A 27923-nucleotide genomic window follows, 5' to 3' on the forward strand; every position below is an offset into this window, starting at 1 on the left:
GAACATCAAAGAAAAACCAGGGACCGAAAATAACAGTTATTTTATTATTTTTAATCGAAAAAACCATACGCTTAGGATAACACTAAAAATTTGAGAAAAAAATCATAAAGCCAATTTATTGCGGCCTATTCATATCCGCAATTACCTAAAAATTGTTAACTTTTTTAAAATTGGTCATAAAGTAACTGTTATTTTAGACTTTTAAAATAAAAGTCTAAAAATAACTGTTATTGTGCGACTGAAACACAAAATAGTCAAAAATATCTCTTACCAATGACGTCACGAACTCTCATCTGTTGAAATTGGGTTGGAATTTGTATTTATGTTGTTATGGTGAAATTTGTATTTACCTATATACATGAATTCTTTAATACAACGACACCGCGAATTCTTTAGTGTAAGAGGAACAAGTATTGACCATCGTAAAAAATTTTGTAGTTTTTTTTGCTAACCAATTAAGCCCATACATGAGTTCATCAACACAATGAGGCCGCGAATTCTTTAGCACTAGAGGAACCTGCATTGTCAACCATACGTGCATAGTTACGAATTCCAAACTTTTGGCCAAGATGGTTCCTCTTACACTTAAGAATTCGCGGTCTCATTGTATTGATGAATTTGTGTATGGGTTCAATTGGTTAGCAAAAAATTTTTTATGATGGTCAATATATGTTCCTCATGCCCTAAAGAATTCGCGGTGTCATTGTAATTAAGAATTCATGTATGTAGGTAAATACAAATTGCACCATAACAACATAAACGCTATATTTGAGTAGTTCGACTATCAGATACTTATTTTCCAGCTAAAGGCGGTTCGAGGAATATGAAAAAAGCTACTGGCACCGACTAGCGGTCACTTTATTTTTTGATTATAACAATCCATTAATTGTCCGATTTTACAATTTTCTTCTATATTTCGATAGTTGAGTCAATTTGAATAAAAACAAGAGAGAACGCTATAGTCGGGTTGTTGTCCCGACTATCTAATACCCGTCACTCAGCTAAAGGGAGTGCGAGGGAGATAGATATATAATTTTTGATTGCGTATAACTTTTTAATGAATGGTCCGATTTGAAAAATGTCTTCTACATTTCGATAGGTATAAATATACACAACAAAATTGCATTTATACTTCTCGGAAATCATTAAAGATGTGGGCGCAGGACCCATTTTAAAATCGTTAGTGGGCGATTGTGGGCGTTAGAGGGGGCGTGGCGCTCGGCTAAAATAAACTTGCGCTGCGTAGGAAGCCAAAGAATATGTGTGGGAAATCTCAACCTTCTAGCTTTTGTAGTTTCTGAGATCTCAGCGTTCATACAGACGGACAGACAGACAGACAGACAGACAGACAGACAGACAGACAGACAGACGGACAGACGGACATGGCTAGATCGACTCGGCTAGTGACCCTGATCAAGAATATATATACTTTATGGGGTCGGAAACGCTTCCTTCTAGCTGTTACATACTTTTGCACGAATCTAGTATACCCTTTTACTCTACGAGTAACGGGTATAAATAGCCAAATTCTTACCATATACCAAATTACCATATTAGCGAAAAAATTTAGTTTCGATCTGGCCCTTTTGGGTTTCAGACATTAATCCCTTTTAATTCGTTTTCTTCAAGATTAAAATATTTTTTATAGCTTTTAGCAAAAAAGAGCCAAATTCTATAAAAATGGACCAAAGAGCCAACGCGAAAAAAAAACCAGATTTGACCCAAAACAGTCAAATCTGGCAACCGTTATACATAGTACCACAAATTTCAGGGCGAATAATTTGTTGAGCGTAATACAGAATTTATAGGTTTAAAAATCGTCCCGCATTCCAGAAAAAATCAAAGAACAGATGTGTGTTCTAGTTCAAGCAAAACAAATATTTCGTTAGACATAAAGATAATTTGTTGAGCGTAATACAGAATTTATAGGTTTAAAAATCGTCCCGCATTCCAGAAAAAATCAAAGAACAGATGTGTGTTCTAGTTCAAGCAAAACAAATATTTCGTTAGACATAAAGAATAAAAGCTTATAAAGAACCTTATTTTTAGATGATAAAGCTATGCAATACAACATTTTGTTTCAAAAAATTTGCTGTGATTCTTTTAGACAGGTTTAATTACAACAAATATTCCCGATCATTCAGCAGACAATGGGATGTGGATCTGGCCCGTGGTGGAACCTTTAACATCCGTCGGCAATAATACAAAAATAATGAAAGATGATTGCTCAAGCTGCACCCACACAAAACAGGGGTACACACATACACGCTCACACGCGGACAGGCAGAAATTAAAGGAGGAAAAGAGAGGCTCGCTGTGAGAGCATAAAGCACATTGGTACATTGTTTTATCACCTCTTCTTCCATCTCGCTCTTTCGTAATTACCACTCTGCGTGGCAATAATTACCCCATTACGGAAATCTCGCAGAGACTCTCAGTCTCTCTCGAACCTGGCTTTATACGCATGATTCGATTTTGTTGGGGTTCGTTCGGCTTTCGCGGAGAGACGAGAGCCGTGCACGAGCGCGCCAGAGAGCGAAGAGGCATTGAGCAGCAAGTAAACAAGTAAGCCCGGCTCTCAGCTCAGTCGAAAAAAAACGTTGAATGAGTCAGATGCGGGTCGGATGGTGAGTTCTGAGTTCTGAGTGCTCAGATGATGCGTTTCGCTGTAGATCTCCCTGATGATGTTTTTGCCGCTGGCGGGACTGTGATTGTGGCTGTGACTGTGACTATTCGCTGGTTGACTGTGGCATACGTGAAAAGTGCAAGGGAAAACGCCAAAAAAAGTGAAATCAGCTATCTGAAAAGGTGGTTCTGAATATGTAGCCCCCGCGTTGCCACCTAACGCAATCCCAATCCGGATCCCAAGGATAGTGATATCTGTTTTCGATGTGGGTGCGTCGTTATCGCGCGTCTACCTGAGTGGTGAACCCAGCATTCACACTCTTCGGATTGTGTTGTGCCGAACAGTGTAGTTCAGTTCACAGAAAAATTGAAAAATTATCAAGGCATGAATGGGACAGCAGACAGTAACCCAGTAACCATTGCAACCAGTTTCAATCAATTGCCGTGTGAGTGAGATCGGCTCAGCATCACTTCCTGCCCACACCTGCACCTTCGGCAAAGGATATATTTGTCTCGAATACGAATGACTGTCAACCGTTTCCGACCAGCCTGCTGGAATACTCGGCTAAATCAAATCGAAAATACAATGTTTAAGTGCATGTTAACGGTGCAGTCCTCCGCACAAAACAATACACTCACCCTTATCTGTATGTACTTGCGAGCATGTGTGCCTAGCAACAACAACAACTCCACTCCTCCCCTCCCCTCCGCCGACAGGGCAGAATTTCATTTCAATATTACTAAAAAGAGATGGCGAATCGTACCGTATTAAAAAGTATCGAGGCTAACGAAAACGGGGAATCCGTCCGGGGAAAGTTTTTTATTTTTAATTGCATTATGGGCCGAAACGATCCAAACCGAACTGAACCGAGCCGAGCAGAACCGAGCTGTTCCGAGGGTGCGCGAAACGAAAGGAAGTCGAAGGAAGGAAAGGAAAGCAGCCGAAAGAGCGCGCCGCAGGAAAAGGGTGCTAGACGGCTACGGCTGTTGGATGTGGATGTGCTCTATGAATTGCTTTCAACGATTTAATGAGCACGTGGTCCACGAGAGAAGTGTATGCAAAAATGAATGCCTCCTCTCTCTCAGGCTCTGTCTCTATTTCTGTCTCGCTCTCTCTCTGTCACGCTGGCTCTCCCCTCTCTGTCGGGCCCATTGTACTGGCGAGGGGGTCATTGAAAGTCGGAAAGTATGGGAATAGAAGTTTCCACTTGTGACTGTGTCTGTAACTGTGCGTGTGTGCAAATGTGTGCATAAAAAAGAGACAACTGTCTCGCTTTCGTTATAAGCAGCCAACTAGGAGTAAAAGTGTTGATATTAAAAATGCAAAAACGCAAAAAGTTGGCAAATTAAATCGCTGGGCGTAACGCGCGCGTATATCGTATCTCCCAGCCACACACACTCCTACACTCACCCACTCACATCATCTGACTAACTCACTCAATTCGCTCTCCTCCAGGCATATGTATGTATGCATATGTACATGCAGATGTGCATATATTGTAAATAGGTGTATGTGCGAATATATGAGCTTTTTAAATTATTTTTTAGCAGTCGTTCGTCAAACTGTGTGTGAATAGACGTGTATGTGTGTGGGTAAAAAGGACTTTTCAAGTCGTCGATAGTCCTTTAGTCTGGGTACTTTCTGGGTACACATGCATGTGCAGATCCCTATGAACAAGCACTCGTTCCCATAGGCGTAATGAAACGTGTAGGATGTGCAGGACAAAAAACGCAACAAATTCATATACTTACGATCGAATCCTTGTCCAAACCACTCCTGTGCCAACTGGTAGCACTAGGTCGATCACCTTTCGCCTGTCACCTGTCACTGGTCACGGCAATTACACCCGCATACATGTGTGCCAACATATACATACACATACATATGTATGTCCATTCGTACACCAGCGTTTGCACTTAATTTGGCTCTTTTCGAGCCCTGCTGTTCCCTGCTGTCTTCTCCCTAACATCCTGCTTCAATATCCTGCCATGCCTATTTACCACCTGTCCCTGGTTGATAGCTTCACACAAATGCGAAATCAAAACCGCAGACCCTGAGGTCATGATGATGCTCAAATTTGTATTTGGACTTTGGGTTTGGAAAATGTGCTTCAATAATTTGCATTTGATTTTTTTTAAATATTGAATGTGGTTTCTAATTCCCGTTACAAAACAGAAAAGAATGTTTGAACTAAACTCGACATTTATATAATTATGTATGAAGTGAATTTTTGGTTGATTGTCGAAACATTGTGATAAATATAATTATAGTGTTGTATACACCATTCCTAGGTGCCGCAGGCCAATGAATTAACTCGCCCACGTCTACAAGCGCTCGATTCAAAAGTTCCTATAATATTTAAGCCTAAGGATAAAACATAACATAGTACAAAACTATCGCCGCTAACTTAAAGTAATTACCAACTGAACTAGCTAATAACCCAACATACTTCAAGTCCAACCACAATATATATGTGCAAACACAAATACAATTCGACCAAATTCTAAATGCCTTCTCTTGAAGGTCCAGCATTCCAGTCAGCTGATAATGGATTCGACGGCTCCTAAGAACCTCAGGTGAGTACAGATAGATTTATAAATAAATTTTTAATTGATACCGATGTTTAGTTTAGTGCCTAAATATCGTTAAATTTGTGTACAGTTTTAAAAACATTCGAGAACAAGGTTTTTTCAAAACGCATATTCCACAGGATGGAAGGTATATTCGTGCAAAGTGAATAAAAAAGAACAACATTTCGAGTCCCTATGAACGACGAATCGAATCAGTAAAAAAGAAACCATGAATTACAAAGTTAGGAATTTGGAATTACTTATCAGAAAACTATGCTTTTGTTGCAACATTTAGAAAAAAAAAACGACTATCAGATACCTCTTACTCACTTAGCTCACTCATTATCCGGTTTTTCCGGAATTTTAATTTAAATTAATTTAAAATCTTTTATGACTTTGAATTAATTTTGTTAATAATTATAATAATTATAATAGAGCTATGGGCAATGGGCGTGCCAAGGGACATATTTATTTTTGTATAATGCTTTTTATTTATTTATTTATTTCGCCAAGAGATTACTTAACTTACTATTAACTAGTTACTAAATCTAGAAAAATATAATAACAGGGCCTTCTTATTGCTATCCCTTGACGAACTTGGGTCCAATCGCATGCTAAGTGGCAGACTGTTGAAGAGATGCAAAGCCCTGTAAATAGGCTCATTTAGAGCGTTATTTCTTCTGTGTGTAGGAATAAAAAAGGTTTCGCAGTTCTTAGAGCCCTACTAGGCACGGATAGGCTAATAATATTTAACAAAATAGGGCAAAAAATTTTGCCAGAAAGTAAGTCTAATAGAGGTGGAGAAATATCGATTTTTGGGAACATCGATGTTTTCGATGTTTTTGTCAAAAAACATCGATGTTTTTCGATGGTTTTGACTAAAAATGGGCATTTCTATTGACTTGGCGTATATTTGCAATTGTTTTTACTCATATAAACATGAACATAAAGATACCTTTGCAGAGGGTATTTAAATTTTAGCTAAAAGATTACTACCAAGAGCAGGAGACAGACCGGAACGAAAAACATCGATGTTTTTAAATAAAAATAAATTTGTACAAACTGGGCTATTAAGAAAGAAAAAATAATTGATTACTTTTTTCCGTTTTAAATCTGAAGAGTATGGGCTCGACAAATTCGCTGGCTTGAGATGTTTTATCATATTTATTGTGTTCCCTGATGTTTTCAAAGATTTTCCCCAGTAACTGCAGATTGCAATGGCCGGTAATACTCTAGATTAGCGGACTCACCCCCGAAATTCGCGAAAAAAGTATCCTCGATGGACCGCGATTTCTTAAGAATTTAATATAATCCCCCTTGGACAGCGATTTCTTTTGAGAGTTCTTAAGAAATCGCGGTCCATCGAAGACACTTTTTTCGCGAATTTCGAGGGTGAGTCCGCTAATCTAGAGTATTAGATGAGGGCTTGCAGTTTTTCTTTGTCGTGCCTGTACAGTGCACGCTTTAGAAATTAGTTTTCCATTTATATTCGGAATGCATGTGTTCATATGTATAAGCATTTTGTTTTTTTATTTTACAAATATCTCTGACCAGTTCAGTTCAGCTTGGAAAACGTAACAAAATTTGATTTTTACTTCAAAAAAACATCGATGTTTTTTCGATGGAACATCGATGTTTGTAAAATATCAACAAACATCGATCTATCGATTTTCCCATCGATTTTTTCTCCACCTCTAAAGTCTAATATAAAAGCTAAGCAATTACACTTCTACGATCTTGTAATGTTGAAAGCTGCACCCCTCTTCAGAATAATTGGCCTGTGCAAAACAAGTTATCGCTTCAAATTTTTGCACAAACAAAAAACTTAAAACAGAAAAGATAATTGATTTCGAGTATTGGAATATAAGATAGTATCAAGATTTGAAAAAATTGGTTGGAATTACCAATTTTTTGGAAACAACCTTGAAGATCACAACGATTACAAGAATTTGCGTGTTAGTTTTATAATGATTATGCTTAAATAGTTTTTGAGATATCGACGATCCTATGGAGAGGCGGGCGGAATTGGCTAGATTGATTTGATTGATAATCATGATCTAGAATAAATATATTTTATGGGTGTGGAAAAGGCTTCCTTCTGGCAATAACTCAATATAAAAATATAAATTTACACTTCTGCTTCACAATTTTCCCTATTATTTTTTGACGGCCCTACATAGCGAAAATTATTGACTAAAATTCGTAGTTTATTATGCAAAAACAGGGTAAAAATATTTGTAAAAGTAAAATAATAACGGCGTTTACAAATTGCTGTTTTTATTTTGCTGTTTTATTTTGCAAATTTGTGTAACCTAACAACATGAACCATGCTAATTTTTTGGTTTCCATTTTATAATCAAACAAATGCCTCGACTGTTAAATACCCGTTACTTAGCTTTAACTTTAAACCAAGAGTCAACGCAAGCCATAAATATGGGCGCCAACCTAAGGGTTTTTTTGACGAATCAAATGCAGTTGACCTTAATTTTTCATTTGGGCTTCAAAACTGCGGGTGCCACAGTTTTAAGCGACATAATAAACTAATATAAGGAATCTAAATTCAAAACCGCAACTCTCTAGTTCTTATAGTTTCCGAGATCCCAGCGTTCACACATACAGACATGGCTAGATCGACTCGGCTAGTGAACCTGATCAAGAATATATATACTTTATAAAGCCGGAAACGGGTACTCTACGAGTAACGGGTATAAAAAGCTTGCCAGCACTATGTGACACTATTCGCATCATAAGCTTGTGGGGAAGACAAAAACGCAAAGACCTTGATGCATATTTTGAGTTTGTTGCATGAATTGTCTTCCTGTGGGAACAGAGGTTCGGCTGAGCGCCAATTAAAACCCAGCGGTACGTATGGCAAATCACCCTTTGGGCCCTGTTAATTACTAGCAGACATCTAATTAGCCAATGACGATGGAGCTGTGAGCAGTCACGGAGATTGTGTGTACTTTTCGCATTTGGTTGGGGACTGAAGTTGGTTCAACGAACGAATCGAGCTCTACCGAAATAAGCCGAACAGAAAAGAACAAAGCGGGGCAGAGCAGGGCAGCGCTGAACTGAGAACCAAAATCAGCCTAGTAATTAAGCACAGACAAAGGCAATGATGACGACAGCGAAACCGACAGAGAGCTGGGCTTATTGCCCTCGCTCTTTCGCTGTTAAATCTCGGATGATGCCAGCGCAGAAACAGTGGGAACAGCGGAAACGGAATCAAAAGCAAAAGAAGAGTATGGCAACTGTGCGCGACAACCGCCAAAGCGCGACTTGATTGGTCGGTTGTCGCTTGCTGAAGCCCTCATCTCTCTCTCTTCTCTCTGCCTGGTTTCGCCACTCCACTCCTCCTCTGCTCATTTTCTCTCCTCTTTGTCGACTCTTCGCCACACGTCCGCACCTGCCGCCCCAATCCTTTGTGGGTGTATTTGGTTCGCTGTTTGTGTTTTCCGTCATGTGTGGGTGGCTGGGCTGGCTGGGCTGGCTGGGTGGGTGGTTCATAGAGTAGAGTTAATTGACGCCTTTCGAATCACACCCCATTCGCGTTGTCAGTGGCTGGGAATCGGCATACGTGATTCGTTGTCGCCAGAGAACCCCCCCGCCCTCGGACCCAACCACTCTGTCCAGAGAGGGGAAGAACATTCGGTTTGGCAAAATCTTAATTACTGGCCCAACCAATTAAGCACTGACTCTTCCACACTCCAACCGTCTCGCTCGCACGTTCTCGCTCTCCCCCTGGCACTCACTTACATATGTACTCGTTTTTTGTCTCGGCACTCACCGCACACACAAGAAGACTTTGAATTATGTGCGGCACTGGTGCTGGAATTCGTATGTGTTTATATGTTTAATATATATAGATGAGATGGCTGTGTGTGCAATTCGTGGGCGCTCGCATGGGAACCAATTAAAGGAAAGTTTTGTTTGGTAAATAGGTAAATAAAGCCCAACTCGAGCATGTGCCGCTTATGGATGGGTTCAAACTTGGTCCCTACTAATTGCTGTGTCTGTGCCTCGCCTTGGCGCACACACACTCACATTTGGATATTGTGTGGGTATCTAAAAAACCATCATCCCTCAATCAGGACCTCAGTTCCGCCTTTGCCCAACCGACTGCGACTGCTTCCCCCGGCCAAGGATAAAGGCAAATTTCAAAGGAAAGACGAAAAAATCGATAATGACGAACAACGAAATTAAAATAAAAAAGACTGTGGAATCACAATAAACAACAAACGAGAATTCTTCCTTTCCGAAGATGTGTAGATGTGTATGTGCATGTACATGGCTGTGTGTAAGCACATATATTTTGACTGCTCATGTAACATTTACAAATCGAGCCTGTGTGCATGAGTAAGTGTGCCTTTGTGTAGTTGTGTATTGGGGGGAATAGGTCGGATATATGTCTGCATGTGTGCATACGAATGTAAATGAGCTGAGTGGGAGTAGGAGAGGGGGGGGGAGGGGGATGATGGGTGATGGTGATGGTTTGGGCCACATTAGAGCTCCCTTCCTAGACGACAAGGCGCTCATACATACGCGATCCGCAAACTGTTTCAAGTCATACCTATATTCCGATTATTATGCATAGATTAACATTTTTAACTCAGCAACCCCTATTTCACGAATGTGCGTTTGCTAGGTAAAGCTTTTTAGAATATTGCCACTTTTAAGATTTTTCACAAAACCACGCAAAAGGCTAGAGAGCTGCAGAGTTCCATAAGCACTCTAGCAAAGAAAAGAACTCGAAGGCGAGGGTGGTTTGTCTCAAAATGAGAAATGAGTCGAAAAAGTGCGGGAATAAATATAATAAAAAATATCTCAGAGCAGCGAAATATGAAGAAAACCATTACAAGGGGGGAGGGAGTGAGAGGTAGAGTGAGAGTGAGAGAGAGGGCAGACAAAAAGAACAACAGAAAGAACCCGAAATGTTTCAATGCTCCTTGGAATACCACGTTCGCGTAATTGTGTTCTTTATGCTCCCGTCTCCTTCTCGTACTCCATTTGCCCATCAGCGCCTCAGTCTTCCGTCTCTGTCGCACCCATCCCACACCCACAACTCCAAGTGCTTTGCCTTACTGCGTTGCCATAAGAAACGACGGCGGCGACGACGACCTCAGCTAGAGAGGGCTGAGAATATGCAGAAAAGAGACACCATCATCTGCCGATTCCGAGGCCGACGAGACGCCAAAATACTGGCAGTGGCAAAGCCAAGCGCAAGCAGCGCATTATGTATAAATTATTTATTTACATTTACATTATATTTGTACTCGCGCTCTGCTCGCTGGGGGGAGGGGGAAGGGGGTAGGCTGTGGGCGTAGCGATATTTCTCCTGGGACGAAGACGAACGATGGGTCGCCACAGTGTCTCCTCCAGGAAACCCTCTACCCCCCTAACACCACCAGGGCTCTACTGCTATCTGCTATACTGCAAAGGCCTGCTGCGTGAGTGCGCATACAATTACAATTACCGCGCAGAGACGTAACGCACACTGGCAAACGAAAAGGGGTACGCGAAAAGAACGCAAGCAACAACAAGGATGAAAATAGAAATTAGCAACAAAGCCGAGCCCGAAACCAAAGCCGAACCCAAAACCGAAACCGAAACATTGTGCTCGGAGAACCTGTTTTAATTCTGCTGCCGTGCTGTTGTTGCGGTGGCGCAAGTTTCTCAAATGGCAAAACTGATTTTTGCCAGGCCCGAGCGAAGGTGAGGAGGGGGTGAGAGGCTAAGGAGGGGGAGAGAGAGAGAGAGAGAGAGAGAGCCGCCTTGGTAATAATCAAGTTGTGCTCTCTCCATCTCGCGCTCTTCATGATGTTCGTCAATATTAATTAAATTAAGAGTTCCTCTCTCGCGTTTTCTCAACTCCGCCACCCCCCGCCGCCCCACCCCACCTTCTTGTCTCGCATCTCGCATCTCTTTCTATCTCTACACACACCTATGTATATGCGGGCGAAAGCCATCCGCACGCGCGAGAGCGAGACAGTGTGCGGTGGCAATGATTTAGTCGTTCTCATTGTTTTTTGCTCGTTTGGATAAATGAGATGGGATTGGTAGGGGTGGAGAGCTGATGCTGCTACATTGCCTGACTTTCCTTTTCTCTCGCGCTTCCAAGGGGTTCTGCTCTGCTCCGCTCTCAATTATTTCGGCTCGCTTGTAGGTAACCCTAAACCTAATCCCGAGCACAGTGCGCGTCAATGAATGTGGATGTGGACGTGGATGTGGATGTGGATGGGAGTGTGAACGCTCGGTAAAAAACAAACAAGCGTACGCGCTGAATAGGCGTGGCGTAAAAAATGGACCGATGCAGACTCTGACTTTGATTGCGACTCAGACTCAGACGACCGACGAGGACCTTGCGATACAAATCTGCATATCATATGTAATTGCCAGCCATTAAATGTGCTCCCAGCGCATGTGTACAAATACGTGTATACATATGCATGTACACACAGATGTAAGCCTGTTGGCTAAATCTTTGTGCTCGGGTCCTCATATGCAAACATTATGCATGCAGCACACATACGCACATGTTATCATGTTCGTGTGTGTGTATCCCCACTCCCTTCCCCCTCTTGCAGTCGGTGAAAACTTTTTGCTCACACAGAAAGTGGCATATAAATCGCACTCGACCAGAGACAGAGAGTGTGTGAGTATGTGTGGCGTGTGAGCTGAGCATTTCGCACACCACTGCGGTCTTCGACTACCGCATAGCATCTTCTGATTGGTCGTTTAAATGTGCGCTGAGTGCTCCCGCAACCTCCCCCCCCCCCCCCCACCTCCCCCTCCCAGCTCCACCCCCGCGTCACATCTTGCCTTCTTGCTCTCCCCTCGTCGACTGCATTAATTACGATTCCCACATACATACAGCAGCAGCGCTCCGAGTAATTTAATTGGTCGACCCGTTTTTGGAGCTAGAAGAAAAATGGGAAAGACAGAAGACTAGAACTCGTCCTCATTTCAGAAATGTACTAGTCCTAATAACCGTTTTTGACCATATAATCTGACTCATATAATCTATTATATGGATTTATTTAAAAAATGTAATTTGCTTTCGGCTAAAATAAAATATTTCGCAGCTGATTTCGTTCTACATACACACAAAAAAAAAACTTTATAAAATTGGTCCCCAACTACAAAAATTGTCAATTCTACCAATTAAATAGTTACTTTCACAACAACAAATACACACAACTAGCAAAGACACCCAAAGCAAAAACAAAATACACGTAACTATTTTTTATCCGTATAAATAAATTTTACCAATCAAATTTTTTTGATCCTCAAAACTTTCCATTCGTACTGCAAAGAGTAGATGTTTCATCCCAGTGGGCTAAAAATCGTAAGCCCAATAAAACATACGAACGTTCTTGATCAGCACTGCCAGATGAGTTGCTTGACCAGTTGTATTTTTTCGATTTAACGGAGTTAATCAATTTGGGAAAATATTGCTTATATATTGCAATTTGCAAATGACATTTTCAAAACAAAAATGTAACAATTTAGTTAGAAAATACTTAATTAAGTACATAAGAAAGTAAATAAATTTGTCAACAATGCATTGTACATTGAACATCTATTGCACAAAAGAATGGAAGCTCGCTTCAGCAAGCCCATGTTTATATACTCTTGTACATTTATGCTTGTCACAAAAGCAAAAAAGTCTACAAAATTAAGACATGACGCTTTGAAAGGTTCATGCGAGTTAGATCTTCAGTGATTCAAACTAGGCATCAATGGGCTAATAATTTCACCAGGAATAAGATTAGGTATATAAGAAGACTTTTCCAAGCAGCTTTGGCTAGGGAGGGTACTTAACTTAAATAATTTTATTTTCAAAAGATTTAAAATTGAGGATTGATAAAAATGTTCTTAAGTGATGTCTTGTGTACGTAGTGGTTTCCCAACATAAACAAGTACTTAAAGATCCCTAAAAATCTTTTAATTTCTTATTTCATGGCAATATTGGCGGAGATTTTCCATATTGCTTGTGAGCTCTGGGCACATTTTGGAGACACATAAGAGATCGTAAAATCTTCAACATAAAAGTATGCAACAGTACTTTTTAAGTAAACAGTGACCAAATTACCTACAATTTTAGAAAACATAGAGAAGGCCCTGCATGTCTGGATTTCTATAGCACTGCACACAAAAAAAAAATTGGTAAAATCAACTGTAATAATTGTCAAACAGGTCCCAACCAGCAAAATTGTCAAATCTACTAAGTAAATAGTTATTCCACAACAACAAAATACACACAATTAGCAAAGATACAAACCCAAAGCAAAAACAAAATACGCGTAACTATTTTAATAGTTACTTAACTATCTTTGTTGGTCAATTTTACCAAGCAAATTTTTTTGTGTGCGCATTTGTTGGACATATGAACATATGGCCTAATTTTGGGGGTATCTATTGGCAGAAAAGTGTAGTGCACTATAACCTTAAAAGTAGGAAAATGGTTCACGTTTTGTTATTTTTAGGTAGCCCATTAGATGGCTGGTGGTATTACTGATTACCGCTAGGCGGCGCTGTCGCGGTAATTCTTGCTTTCATGTTGGCACTTGACTATAGCGTTCTCTATTGTTATATCCTTTAATCGTAGAGTAAAAGGGTATATTCTATTCGTGCAAAAGTATAAAGTATATATATTCTTAATCAGGATCACTAGCCGAGTCGATATAGCCATGTCCATCTGTCTGTCCATATGAACGCAGAGTTCCCAGAAACTACAAAAGCTAGCAAGTTGGGATTAAACACACATATTCACACGCCCACTCTAACGGCCACAATCGCCTTAAAGGACTTTAAAAAGGACTGGCGGCCACAACTTTACAAATTTTTCTAAAAGTTCAATGCCATTTTGTTGTGTTTATTAATAACTATCGAAATGTAGAAAAACAATTTTTAGATCGGCTACTCGATTTAAAAGTTAAGAGCAACAATTGAAACAGCCCCACTCCCTATAGCTGTGTAATAGGTATCTGATAGTAGAAATACTTGACTTTAGCGTACTCTCTTGTTCTTATACAAGAATGTTGGTGATTTGGCAAAAGCATGTCGAAACAACAGTAAACTAAAACATCACCAAATAATCGAGATTGAAAGTCCCCGCCTTTACACTAAAAGAAGAAGATCAAGCGAAGGTCAGCTCTGTTGGCGTTGCTTTGAAATGAGTGCTGATTTTGACCAAGGACCTCTTTCACACCTCTAATAGAAGTTCTGGGTGACAAGTATAAAGTATAAATACTTCTTACAGTAAGGTATATATTATGTGTTAATTACCAATTTCCATTGTCACAACAATTTACTATTAAATACGCTTAATTTTTTTATGTATTGAGTAATCTCTAATCTTAAAATATTACGCCAATAAAAATTTAATAAAACTGACTTTTACCTTTAAAAAGCGTTATATCTTCACTTGGAGAGTTTTTGGGCTATTTTCAATTTTATAGGTACATACAGTTCTCCATGCGCGGATCCACGGGGTAATACGGGTGAAATCACCCCCACTCTAATAAAAAATGAAAGGAATTTTGGTATATAAAGAGCATGCAACAAAAAAATTTTTCAAAATCGCTACTGGTTTTAAAAATATTTTTTCTTAACAATACAGTTATTATCGGCTCAATTCAGCGACCGGATTATTGATTTAAACTTTATGACAATTCACAAAAACCTAGTACAATTCCATGTTTATTAAATAAAATCATAAAAACACGACAAATTTGTTGATCTGAATGTATCTCCCCTTTATAATATATTTTGTTGGTGTTATATGTACTTGGAAATACTTTTGGTTAAAGTCTCTAACGTTGGCAAGTCGGAGATACTTTCTAAATTACATATAATTCACGTAGTTTATTTCAGAACCAGATAATGGTTTATACTTTATAAAATATATACGTACATGACTTGATGAAGTCAGAAAAGGTTTCCTCACTGACTTGTTATAAAACAATAAAAAGGTGTACAATATAATGAATTTAAATTTTAAAGTTATCTTGTTGTTTATCAAAAGCAAATTTAACATTTCCCCTAAGCTCCCGAGTGTGAGACACAATCATCACGACTCACGTGAAGGGCAAATGCCGAGTCGACAGTTGTGAGTGGGTCAAGATACATATCCATGAGAACGTATACTTGACCATTGCTTGTTGGCTTGTGTTTGTCTTGGCTTGTGTTTGTGTTTGCGTGAGCATGTGCGTGTGTTTTAGCACCTACTCCTCATTGAGTTAGTGGTGCTTTTATCTTTACGGTCAATAAGGGTTTCGGCCGTTCCCCTTGTTGTTGTTTATGTTGTTGTGTTCATGTATTCCTGTTACTTTTCTAAGGTTATCACTTTCAGGAAGGAAGCACGCATGTGAATGTATGTAATTCGGCTTGTTGAATGCTAAACTTAATAAATGCCCCAAAATATTCCAATTCGCATTGAATGAATGGCTTTCGGGAAATGATAAATGTAAGCATAGTACGCATAAAACGCACAGTCGAGGGCCTCTACTCGATACCCCTTACTCGGCTTAATGAATGGTCAGATTTGTAAATTATTATACATAAAGTTGAGTATTTATTAACAAAACAAAATCTCATTTACACTTTTACTAAAGTATAGCGTGAACGCTATAGTCGAATACTTCAACTATCAGATATGGAGATATGCAATACTAGCTCCATCTAGCTACGATTGAAATTTGCAGAGTGGAAAATCTGCTACGATACTACGACTTTTTGAAGTCAATTGGGTTGGAAAAAATTGGAGTGAAAGTAAGAAAAAGAAAATTTGGAAAATTACAGGTGGAAAGAGCGGTGGAGCCCACAAGGCTAGATGAACTCGGCTAGTGACCCTGATCAAGAATATATATTCTCCATAGGGTCGGAAATGCTTCTTTCTAGCTGTTACGTACTTTTGCACGAACACAATATACCGTTTTACTCTACGAGTAACGGAAATAATAATTTTTTTTTTAATATTAATTTATTTGATTTTATTTTATAAGTCATCACAACGCTACAAGCTTTTAGCTTATTATTAATGCGCTAGTCACAAAAGTTGATAACAATATTTTTGAATGTGAAATTTGCGATCGTCACTACATTTTTAGGTCGTCAAGGGGGTTTTGGTTTAATACCAAAGGTACACAGCCAAACAATTCTACGAACCATTTCTAGTTTTCTAGGATATTGGGTGCTCCTAACTACAGGTTCCGCGGTATATATATATATATATATATATATATATGTATTTACACACAAAAAACTTGGTAAAATCAACTGTTATAATTGTCAATCAGTCCCGAACAACAAAAAATAGTCAATTCTACTAAGTAAATAGTTACTTTCACAACAACAAATACACACAATTAGCAAAGACACACACCTATATCCTTGACAAAATTGACAATTTTTTGTGGCAGGGGTCTTTTTGACAATTTTTTTTTGTGTGTAGTACCTTTAGAAATGACATAAATTCTTACAAATTAAGAATTCACAGCTATACTACTTTTTTTTTGGAAATTTTTTCTCTGTGTGGGCTTTTATTATTATTAACATTATTACCTTAAGACACAGAACGAATATTAAAATCGGTTAGGATATTCAAGAACTCGGTTCTTTGTATCAATTATAGTAGACCTTGGGCTATTCGCGAATAAATTAGTAAAATCTAGCAATGAGAAAAAAATTTGACAAAATCTATTTATTTATAATGTAGCTCCTTAAATACTTTTGCAGTAATCTTTTACACTAATTTTGCACACTTTCTTTCACAAGCCAATCATCAAATTGAACCATTCCAGTTATTTCTTATTCATTTACTGTACAACGAATAAAACTTCAGAACACTTACTAATTAGTCTTCCTGGTTTATTTCGCTTTTCTGAGCAAAACCACCCTCAAACAGTCAAGTTTTAATTGGGCAACAACGATGCTGCACAGAAGTTGGGGAGAAAGCTGTAGATGTTAGTGGCTTTGTCATTGGCTGACCAAAGAAAGACTGAAATGTCTCCCAACACTCCGCTGCATGACTTCCGATCGGATTGTACATAAAAGTGGTAAATCGGTTATTACTCGTGCTCCAAATTAATTAGATTAGGTTTCGTCTAACTTTATACCCCTTGCAACTAAAATATAAAGTACACCATTTACACCGACTAAATACGGTTATCTAAACGACAATTAAATCCCCTTTTTGTAAAGGTAATATCTTAGGTACATATATGGTTACTCCCACCGTAAATATAATAAGAAATGCAGAAACAACATTTATTTATCCGAGCCCTGCAGCAAATACCTTGCACGAGCTCGTAATTCGAGAACCAATTTTTTTTTATGTACACTGTTTTAAAAAAACAGGTAAACATTTTTAATTATAGTTGAAATTAGGAACTAGAAAGCGGGTTAGTGCAATTCAGAACAATTCGAAAATGACGCTGTCGAGAAGAGCGCGACTGCTAACAACGGTCGACTGAAAAAACGGGAAACGACCCGTACAGAAGGCAGATAAACACTCTGACAGACAAGCCCTATTTTGTTGAAATTAAAATTTTCAACGAATTTCGTATTTTAATGTGCCCATAATTACAGTTGCCGTATAATTATTAGAGAAATTATTACTAAATTGGCGAATCATTATCATCCTCTTCTTCAACTTATATCGCATACACACCCAAACAAACTTGGAAGGAAGAGCGCTTGATAAATTATGTATTTGTATACGTGAATGTGTTTTTGTGTGAACATTTTGAACTGTAGGTACATACATACATGCATCTTGAGTCCAAACATTATAATTCACGCACGAATTTTTAAAGTGGATGCTTATATATATTATATGTTTTTTATTAAGGTGGTCTTGATTTGTTTAATGAACTTAAAGTGAAATCTTTTATTGATTATACCCGTTATAGTGTGTTTACTATTATTCATATGCGACAAAAAGTAAAATGTTTTCCTTTTTTTCTCATAGGAACCCTGTCGATCTAGTAACGCTCGTTTTTTATGTCACTTTTCTTTAAATTCGAATCTATAATGTATCTATAATGTAAACGCCTCGCATGATTTTTAAATATTCGAAAATGGTTCTAGTAGCGTAGCACACTACAACTCGTAGGGTAATAGCCTCTTTCCATTGATTCCATCCGTGTGAAACGGTTAGAATTTTTAACAAATGTAAAACCAACAACAAACATCCACCTTCCGATAACAGCTGGCTTGAAGAGCACTTGCTCATCTCATTTCAACTCAGCAAAAATATCGTAAAATTTCGTTTTTCTGATCTTTAAACAGCAAATGAAAACAGTTTCAAACATATCTGAGCTGAGCTTTTATATCACTCAACGGGTATGCTTACACATATTGCTGGCTCGGGGAGAGCCAAAAGTCCTGAAGCCCCCTCTCTTACTACGCCTCTGCCTATCTAAAATTAATTTTGCAAAATTGTAAACAAGACCAAATGTCATTAAAAGAAAAATGGATAATATTACATGGAAATTTTTGTTCGCAGAACAACTTTAATTTGGACCACACATAAGTAACCCGTTTGCGAATGCTTTTCCGCTCATAGCGATCAATAGCCCAAAAACAATGAGCTTAAGCATTATTTTTATTAATTATATTACTTTTTCCCGCCATCGCACAGTGTTCGGGTTTGTATGGAGCCGCGGCCATAAATACTTCTAGATGTGCTATCGCTAAATATTATAAAATCCTAAAGCTTCCATAGGAACGATTTTCTCAGTGGTTGCGTTTACATGAGAGGGCAATCAAAAATTCAATTTTTATACCCGTTACTCGTAGAGTAAAAGGGTATATTGTATTCGTGCAAAAGTATGTAACAGCTAGAAGGAAGCATTTCCGACCCTATAAAGTATATATATTCTTGATCAGAGTCACTAGTTGAGTCGATATAGACATGTCCGTCTGTCCGTCTGTAACTATAAAACTATAAAAGCTAGAAGATTGACATTTTGCATGCAGATTCTAGGAGTTCCTACGCAGCGCAAGTTTGTTTCAAAAGGGTGCCAGGCCTCCTATAACGCCCACAATCGCTTATATACGATTTTAAGAATTTCAATATTTCGGAAAAGTAGCAGTTTTATGGTGTTTAATAATACCTATCGAAATGTAGAAGAATTTTTTTTAAATCGGACCATTCGTTAAAAAGTTACGACAGATCAAAGTTTTTATCTCCATCTCCTTCGCACTCCCTTTAGCTGAGTAACGGGTATCTGATAGTCGGGGCACCTGACTATAGCGTTCTCTCTTGTTTTTTTAAAAAGGTGGTACGCAAATTAGCAGACCTATTCAATTTTATTGTGTTTTAGCAGTGAAATAGTGAAGAAAATAAAATCAAATAAATATATACACATATAAATGAGATCTTTATAAACAGTTTTTGGTACTTGTCGTTTTTCTATTTTGCGCCGTTTGAGAGTGACACCGTTTTTGCTCCAAGATTACCTTGTAGGGTATTGTGACGAACATTTTATATTGTATGGTAACAAATTTTTTTATTCAACAATTTTAATCGTTATCGTTAATTTTGTGTAGAAAACTATACTATTACCAGATAACATTAAATGCTGCAGTTTTTTTGTAGTGCCGTCAGTTGGAAAGGATGGCTCACGCCAAATGCTACGGTATTTAACTCCGACGGATTTTCGAACCGTACTTTTACAGATATATGCTGTAAATATGATGTAAGCAACTTTCTGCCTTTACACTCTTAATAAATATTGATTTTTGGGAAAGTTACATTTAAAAACAAATCGTTCGTCACATTACCCTACAATTTTTAAAAGTGCAAAAAAAGTATGGTATACGCCAATCGCAGTAGGTTTCATCTCCGTTAGATGAGAGAAAAGTTACATTCAAAAAACGAATCGTTTGTCGCCTTACCCTACACTCCCCTACATGTATCTGTATAAACCAGGAATCGCACGTAAGAATTACTTTTTTAAAAAAATTGACAAATAAGTCTTATTTTTCAATTTTTATTATAAAAGTTGACAAATAACTCTTATGCTTCAATTTTGTTGATTTTTATAATAAAAATTGAAGCATAAGAGTTATTTGTCAACTTTTATAATAAAATAAAGATTGAATTGAAATAACTCTTGAACTGTGGGGTACATTGGTTTAAAATGTATATATGTATAATCTACGCTTTAATACCTTTCTGTTGATATGCCATATGTCCCCAACATATTTTTTATAATAATAATATTTTTTACATCATCAAAAATATTTTGGGGACATATGGCATATCAACAGAAAGGTATTAAAGCGTAGATTATACATATATAAATTTTAAACCAATGTACCCCACAGTTCAAGAGTTATTTCAATTCAATTTTTATTATAAAAGTTGACAAATATTTGTTGATTTTTATAATAAAAATTGAAGCATAAGAGTTATTTGTCAACTTTTATAATAAAAATTGAAAAATAAGACTTATTTGTCAATTTTTTTTAAAAAAGTAATTCTTACTTGCGATCCCTGGTATAAACCAAGTATATACCGTTATGAACAATATCTATTATATTCGAATTGGGTTAAACTGTGCTTTATATTTTTTTAGAATTTTTTTAATTCACTGCGTTTCACTGCACCGTTGACAAATTGCAAGTAAGGAAGCACGTCATCGCTCTTTTCATTCCATTATTGAAAAATCCCGTTAGAAATTCTAAAAAAAAACTATTGTAAATTTTGGGCAATCAGCTGTTCGTAAAACTGGTTTTCGCTGGAATATCTCAAAATCAATTTTTTGATTTTTGGCCCATCATCATTCCAATTTTCACAGTCAAGGAGAAGAATTCAGAGTTGCACCGAATAAACAACACCCTCAAAACTCTTAAACGCTAAAATCGGGTTAGGAACTGCATTTTGAACGATTTTGCAAAATTGTAAACGCGGTTTTGTTTTGAGAATAAATACCCATATACTCATCCAAAAAACTAACGGTTTTGGCTGACAAAAAAATTAAAAAATGAATACGTAAATAATAGGAATCAAATAATAGCTTCGTTGGTTTTTATTGTATTTAATTCTACTCTGTGATTTTGTATTTATTTTTTAATATTACCGAATTTTGAATTAAATTTAAGAAAAATCGAACGAAAAGCTGCCGTAGGTAGGATAAAAAAATGCATAGAAAAATAATACGAAATTTATTGTTTCATGTTTTACATTTTTGGTGGTCCGATTTGGCTCGTTCCGACTTATATAATACCTGCAATAGAAGGAAGACTTTTGGGAAAGTTTTATCCCTATAACTTTAAAACTGAGAAACTACTTTGCGTAGAAACGGACGGACAGACAACATCGAATCGTTCAGTGATGCTGATCAAGAATAAATATACTTTATGGGTCCGGAAATGTCCATTACTGCGTTGCAAGTTTCTGAAATCTTTGTAATATTTTAAGGGGGATGACCATGTAAAGGACGGGGTAGGTTTTTCCAAAATCAAAATTTTTTTAATAAATTTTTCCCATTGTGGGTTTGGTAAAAGTGTACACGAGAATTTGTATTGTTTATTAATAGCCATCTACTTATCCGTTCAAGTCGGAGAAGTCAATACCAGGCGAAAAGGTGAATCGCATTTGTTGCGTTTATACGTATCGATGAAATAATCTTTTTTAAAGAACGCCCTCTTTAAAAATCATAAAATCCCCGATTTCAGGCATATTTATAGCCGTTAATCGTAGAGTAAAAGGGTATATTATATTCGTGCAAAAGTATGTAACAGGGAGAAGGAAGCGTTTCCGACCCTATAAAGTATATATATTCTTGATCAGGGTCACTAGCCGAGTCGATATAGCCATGTCCGTCTGTCCGTCCGTATGAACGCTGAGAGCTCGGAAACTACAAAAGCTAGAAGGTTGAGATTTTCCACATATATTCTTGGGCTTTCTACGCAGCGCAAGTTTATTTCAGCTGAGAGCCACGCCCCCTCTAACGCCCACAATCGCCCACTAACAATTTTAAAATGTGTCTGGCGCCCACACCTTTAAAGATTTCCGAGTAGTATAAATGCAATTTTGTTGTGTATACTTATACCTATCGAAATGTAGAAAACATTTTTCAAATCGGACCATTCAATAAAAAGTTATACGCAATCAAAAAAATGGTATATATCCATCTCCCTCGCACTCCCTTTAGCCGAGTGACGGGTATTAGATAGTCGGGACAACAACCCGACTATAACGTTCTCTCTTGTTACTTTTAAATTGGTCCCTTCGAGTTAGATACTACACAGAGAGAATTTTTCATGAACGGTGCACTTAAATTGAGAATTTTCTACTCAAAATAACACCAAGTACTCACTCTAAGTAAAAATACTCACTTTCAGTGCCAATTTTTTCAATAAAATACCTTGGAATTGAGTCTTTTTAGAGATTTTTTTTTGAAAAATTCTTCTTGAAAAATTTTCTCTGTGTACTTGAAATAGAAAGAATATTTTTTTGAAAGTTTTAAGCGGATAGCACTATAACTCAGAGAAAACAATGATAAATATATTTTGTGTCGGAAATGCCTCCTAAATTGCGCTGCTAAATTATTAAAAGTATGTTGTTGAATTTGCAAAAACCGCCACAAATGACAAAAAGAATCCGCAAAGTACCAACTATTCAAAAATTATTAAATTTTTTAAATCCACTTACAAACATTGCTGATGAAATTAAAGAGGTCCACCCCAATTTATATTACCGATCTCCTTCAGTAATAATCACTTTTAATTATGAGCAAAGAAGCGTCTCGACAACATCCGCTGCGTTTATACCGCTCCCATTGTTTCCATTGCTTTCGAGTCATCTTCGACTGGTTTAAATCACTCGCAATCACAAAATCATCGTCGACACAAGCTTGAGAAGAAGAAAAAAGCCGAAATAATAGTTCTCTAAATTAGTAATTAGAGGTTAGAGGAAATACTGTGTGTGTCAATTTGTATACCCTTTTCTCGTTCAATAGCCGGTTCTGCTGTAATCGTTCAAAAGTGTCTGAAAGGAAAAAAAGAATTGGTTTCGCACCCTTTAAAGTAGAGTAAAACATAAGGCCCGGTGGTTATTTGTAAACAACATTGCCAAAAATGCATGTCTATAAAATCAAGGTAAACTTCCTCGACCGCTCATTGGAAACGCCTAATAACTCTGAAGTACTAAAGTGTATAAACCAGGGCCAGAAAATAAATGTTACTTTTAAAAAACTGAAATAAAAAATCAACCATTAAAAAAATGGTTGGTTCTTTGCACCTCATATATGCCTTCTAACAAAAACGTTTATTTCTTAGTTTTTAAAATTTAAATTTAAATTGACGGTTATTAGTGCGTTTTAAAATACATATTATTCATTATTCTTTAATTTTTACATTATCAATTAAATATAACATTAATTTTTTAGTCATACAAGAACAGTTATATCTGATTTTTATTAATAAAAATAAAAAATAAAAGTCTCCCAAAGACTTATTCTGACACTACGTAAATAAATGTCTTTGCCATATATCTCGCGACCAGTTATATATGCTATTAAATTTGAATTATGGGTTGATCTTAATTATTTTAAAATGTTAGGATATTCCTTAACCATTTTTAAAAATATACTTTTATTTAATAGTTAAATGTATATTCTCATAAATCTTGATTGAACATCATTGAGTTACTTAGACATTTTTGTATTCAATTCAATTATGTGTATTGTACAACAAAATATGAATGATACGAATAAATAGCCTACCCGAAATTAACCTGTCCACCTGCCTATTATTGCTAAAACTAATTAAAAATACAAATAAGAAAGCTAGCTTCGGCCATCCAAAGCTTATATACCCTTGCAGATAATTCGTATTAACTTACAAAAATATTAAATTTAGATTTTCTTGCTTATATGTTAAAACAATCGAAATTTTAGCGACTTTCGTATTATTTTGGCATTATTTTTTTGATCCTTCCTATGGGAGCTATATAATATAGACGTCCGAATTTTGTTAAATTTAATTCGAAATTTTGAAATGTTAAAGAAAAGCTTTATCCCAGTGAAGGAAAAATGTAATAACAAGAGAAAGTCGGGTTGATGTGTCGACTATCTAATACCCGTCACTCGGCTAAAGGGAGTGCGAGGGGGATTGATATATATCATATACCGGAAATCTTTAAAGGTGTGGGCGCCAGACACATTTTAAAATTGTTAGTGGGCGGTTGTGGGCGTTAGAGGGGGCATGGCGCTCGGCTGAAATAAACTTGCGCTGCGTAGGAAGCCCAAGAATATGTGTGGAAAATCTCAACCTTCTAGCTTTTATAGTTTCCGAGATCTCAGCGTTCATACGGACGAACAGACGGACGGACAGACGGACGGACGGACAGACGGCTAGTGACCCTGATCAAGAACATATATACTTTATAGGGTCGGAAAGGCTTCCTTCTCCCTGTTACATACTTTTGCACGAAAACAATATACCCTTTTACTCTACGAGTAAGGAGTATAAAAATCAAAAAAGATGTAATTTTTTTTCCATTAATTTCCATTTAATTTTTCGACCATTCCTATATATATAGTCGCCCGATTTTTATAAAATTTAATTCGAAAATATAAATTATCAAAATAATGTTATTTCCAAGATCCGTCCGGTTCCGACTTATATACTACTTGCAATAGATAGAAGACTTTTGGGAAAGTTTCATACCGATAGCTTCAAAATTGAGAGACTAGTTTGCGTAGGAGAGACAGGCAGACGGACATGGCTAGATCGACCCCTCTAGTGATGCTGATCAAGAATATATCGGAAACGTCTCCTTCACTGCGTTGCAAATTTCTGACTGGAATCATAATTCAAATCGGACAATTAATTAAAAGTTATGAGCAAATAATGAAATTCAAGCAGTCGCTTGGCTGCATGATTGTAATATGTTCATACTTGTATACCAAAATATGATGATAGGGTATAGAATATACCAATGTAGCACAAACAGTTGGTTCAGTCTGCATACGTACGTGTCTGGTGTTGGTGAGCAGATCTTTAGCGTGGTGAAACTGCTTTGAACACAGGAATTTACGTTTGTCACGATGGGTGTCACTGACAAAGTACGTGCGCTGCCTATACCCTACCCATGTTTTCCCAATTGAACGAAAACTCAGTGATGCTATGTGAATTTGAAATAGTTCAACACCTTTTTGTTTTGTGCGTAAAAGGTACCCAATTTCTTATGTCCACTTATACATATGCATATATCGATGACATTTTTTGGGCATTGAACTTTTTAGATTTCACGCTGCCAAAGTCCTACTCTGGCGCATATAACATGAGATCATATGCGGCTTAGTGGCCAGGTGATGTCTAGCTCGACGTTATTTTGCGAATTTATTGCTCCGATGGGAATTGTTTGTGACAGTTTATAAAGGCCAATTACGTGCCCACAATAATTAATTACAACCCGATGAGAACACTGTTCGGTAATGGTTGGGTGGACTACATTTTTGCTTCGACAAAGAAGTTCTTTATTTGGTTGGGTTTTTAATCTTCTTACCGAGACACGAATAAGGCGATAAATGGGCTGAAGATGTCTAGGTGATGAGCAATTGTTACACTTGATCATTACTTCGGTGCATATGTAGTTCCTGTTACCAGTAATTTTTAAATGGCTGCGTTTTACGCATTCTGACCGCACGCTTTCTTTTATGATTCTAACGCACTGGCTATCCGTTACATTTGAACTATATTGAAAAGTACCACAAAATCTGCATACTATAACTTTGTGTTCTTCTTTTCAGAAAGCTCCTAATCTTTTAAGGAGAAGTGATGCCATTGACTCAATAAATTGGTAAGTTACACTGCGAAAAAATATCTATAAGGTTATTGAGAATTCCGCTTTAAGCCCTATTTAAATTTCTATTTACAATAATTTAAAAGTTATTCTTTTGAAAATATCTTTTGGAAGACGATATTTCGGTTGTGCTATTCGAATGTTTCATTTTCATTAGGCCCTTCTTTTTACGCTCAACAGTTAAGCTGCGGGTCTGCAGACTCACCTTAAGATTGTTGGTCACATAGTTACATAGTGTTCACCCAAACCCAAATACTGTCGTCTCGATTTAACGGCTTAACAGCTCGACCGTCCCGCCTTTTCTCTCTGTTCCAACCAGCCTGAATCACAATCCCCAATCCAATTCGGACTCCCGTACCAGTCCAGACTCACAAGATCCGTATTGTGTTTGGCCTATGGAGCTCATACATCACTTTGTTCTGAGAAAAATGAGGCAAAGAAAACAATTCCTTTAATAAAATACAATACATTTTTCTTCATCTTTGTTTTTGTCCCCTTTTGATATTGTATATACGCGTGTGTGTGTGTTTTCAGTGCATAAATTCGTTTTATTATTGCTGTTTTACTTCTTCTCCGGAGCCCTTTCTGGGTCTTTGACTCAAAATCCTTATCCCCGTGGAAATCCTCGTTTTCATCCTGTGTGCTGCTGGTCATTGTTATTTATGAATTCATGGATTCAAATTGTGAACCGACATTTGGTTCAACACAGTCTCATTTTGTTGAACTTGAAAGGCAGGGTGCCCGATCTTTGAGTTGACTTGATAGTTTTGAGAGCTTTATGGCTTAGGGTTTTTATTCGTTATTTGTACACCAAGAATTGTCGAATACATATTAAGGCGAAAGTAAAAATATATTTCCGTCACAAAATATAATGTAATAGAAGCAGTCCGAATTTTAAGAAATTAAAAATGGTTTTTATCCCGATAGCTTTTATCCCGATAGCTTAAAAATGATAGGGTAGATTGCATTGAAATGGACGAACAGGCAAACGGACACCTCAAAAATTAATATACTTTCTAAGGTCGGAATACCCTAAATCTATTTTCTGTTGGCTTTAATTCGGCATGTTTATAATAAAAACAAGAGAGAACGTTATAGTCGGGTTGATGTCCCGTCTATGTGATACCCGTCACTCGGCTAAAGGGAGTGCGAGGGAGATGGATATATACAATTTTAATCGCGCATAACTTTTTAATGAATGGTCCGATTTGAAAAATGTCTTCTACAATTCGATAGGTATAAATATACACAAAAAAATTGAATTTATATTTATCGGAAATCTTTAAAGGTGTGTGCGCCAGACACATTTTAAAATCGTTAGTGGACGATTGTGGGCGTTAGAGGGGGCGTGGCGCTCAGCTGAAATAAACTTACGCTGTGTAGGAAGTCCAAGAATATGTGTGGAAAATCTTAACCTTCTAGCTTTTGTAGCTTCCGAGATCACAGCGTTCATACAGACAGACAGACGGACATGGCTAGATCGACTCGGCTAGTAACCCTGATCAAGAATATATATATACTTTATGGGGGCGGAAACGCGTCCTTCAAGCTGTTACTTACTTTTGCACGAATACAATATACCCCTTTACTCTAGTAACGGGTATAATTATTATTATTATGGTTTATTATTGGAATGTACCAATATTGTAATATTCAGATGTAAAGTCAGCGGTTTCTTCCCCATGTATTACATTGGAAAAAATAAATGCACTAACGAAATGGGAACAGTATACTATTTCTTAGTATACGCTTTCTGTGCCACCTCCGACTATAAGCCCTTGGGCCTAATTTCGCCTCCAGTTGTTAAAGGAGACTTTTTCGTATGCGTGTATGTATGTATGTATGAGGAGCCTGCAATTAACATATTCATGCGGCGAAAACAATCGGCGACAATTTTAATGAA

At 37.3% G+C, this 27923-nt stretch overlaps 1 protein-coding gene and 1 long non-coding RNA gene across 5 annotated transcripts in view; one reads left to right on the forward strand and one right to left on the reverse strand.

The window, feature by feature from the left end:
* Window positions 1–27923, forward strand: part of zfh2 (Zn finger homeodomain 2) — an 84764-nt gene that overhangs the window by 23028 nt on the left and 33813 nt on the right. For 3 of the 4 annotated variants that reach the window (XR_006412531.2, XM_044395418.2, XM_044395416.2), the window contains exons 1-3: window positions 2576–2627; window positions 4918–5202; window positions 25968–26017. The gene's annotated coding sequence lies outside the window, so the exon portion shown is untranslated. Of the gene's footprint in view, window positions 1–2575; window positions 2628–4917; window positions 5203–25967; window positions 26018–27923 lie in introns of those variants that run through there. The other variant, XM_070218051.1, reaches the window with a different exon arrangement.
* LOC138913733 (uncharacterized) lies at window positions 22781–26768 on the reverse strand. Its single transcript, XR_011419552.1, has 3 exons — window positions 26587–26768; window positions 26226–26439; window positions 22781–23200 (listed from the first exon to the last, which is right to left on the reverse strand). It is a non-coding gene; the product is annotated as an uncharacterized lncRNA (long non-coding RNA).

The sequence above is a fragment of the Drosophila takahashii genome, chromosome 4, assembly GCF_030179915.1.
Source record: "Drosophila takahashii strain IR98-3 E-12201 chromosome 4, DtakHiC1v2, whole genome shotgun sequence".
Classification (NCBI taxonomy): Eukaryota; Metazoa; Arthropoda; class Insecta; order Diptera; family Drosophilidae; genus Drosophila; species Drosophila takahashii.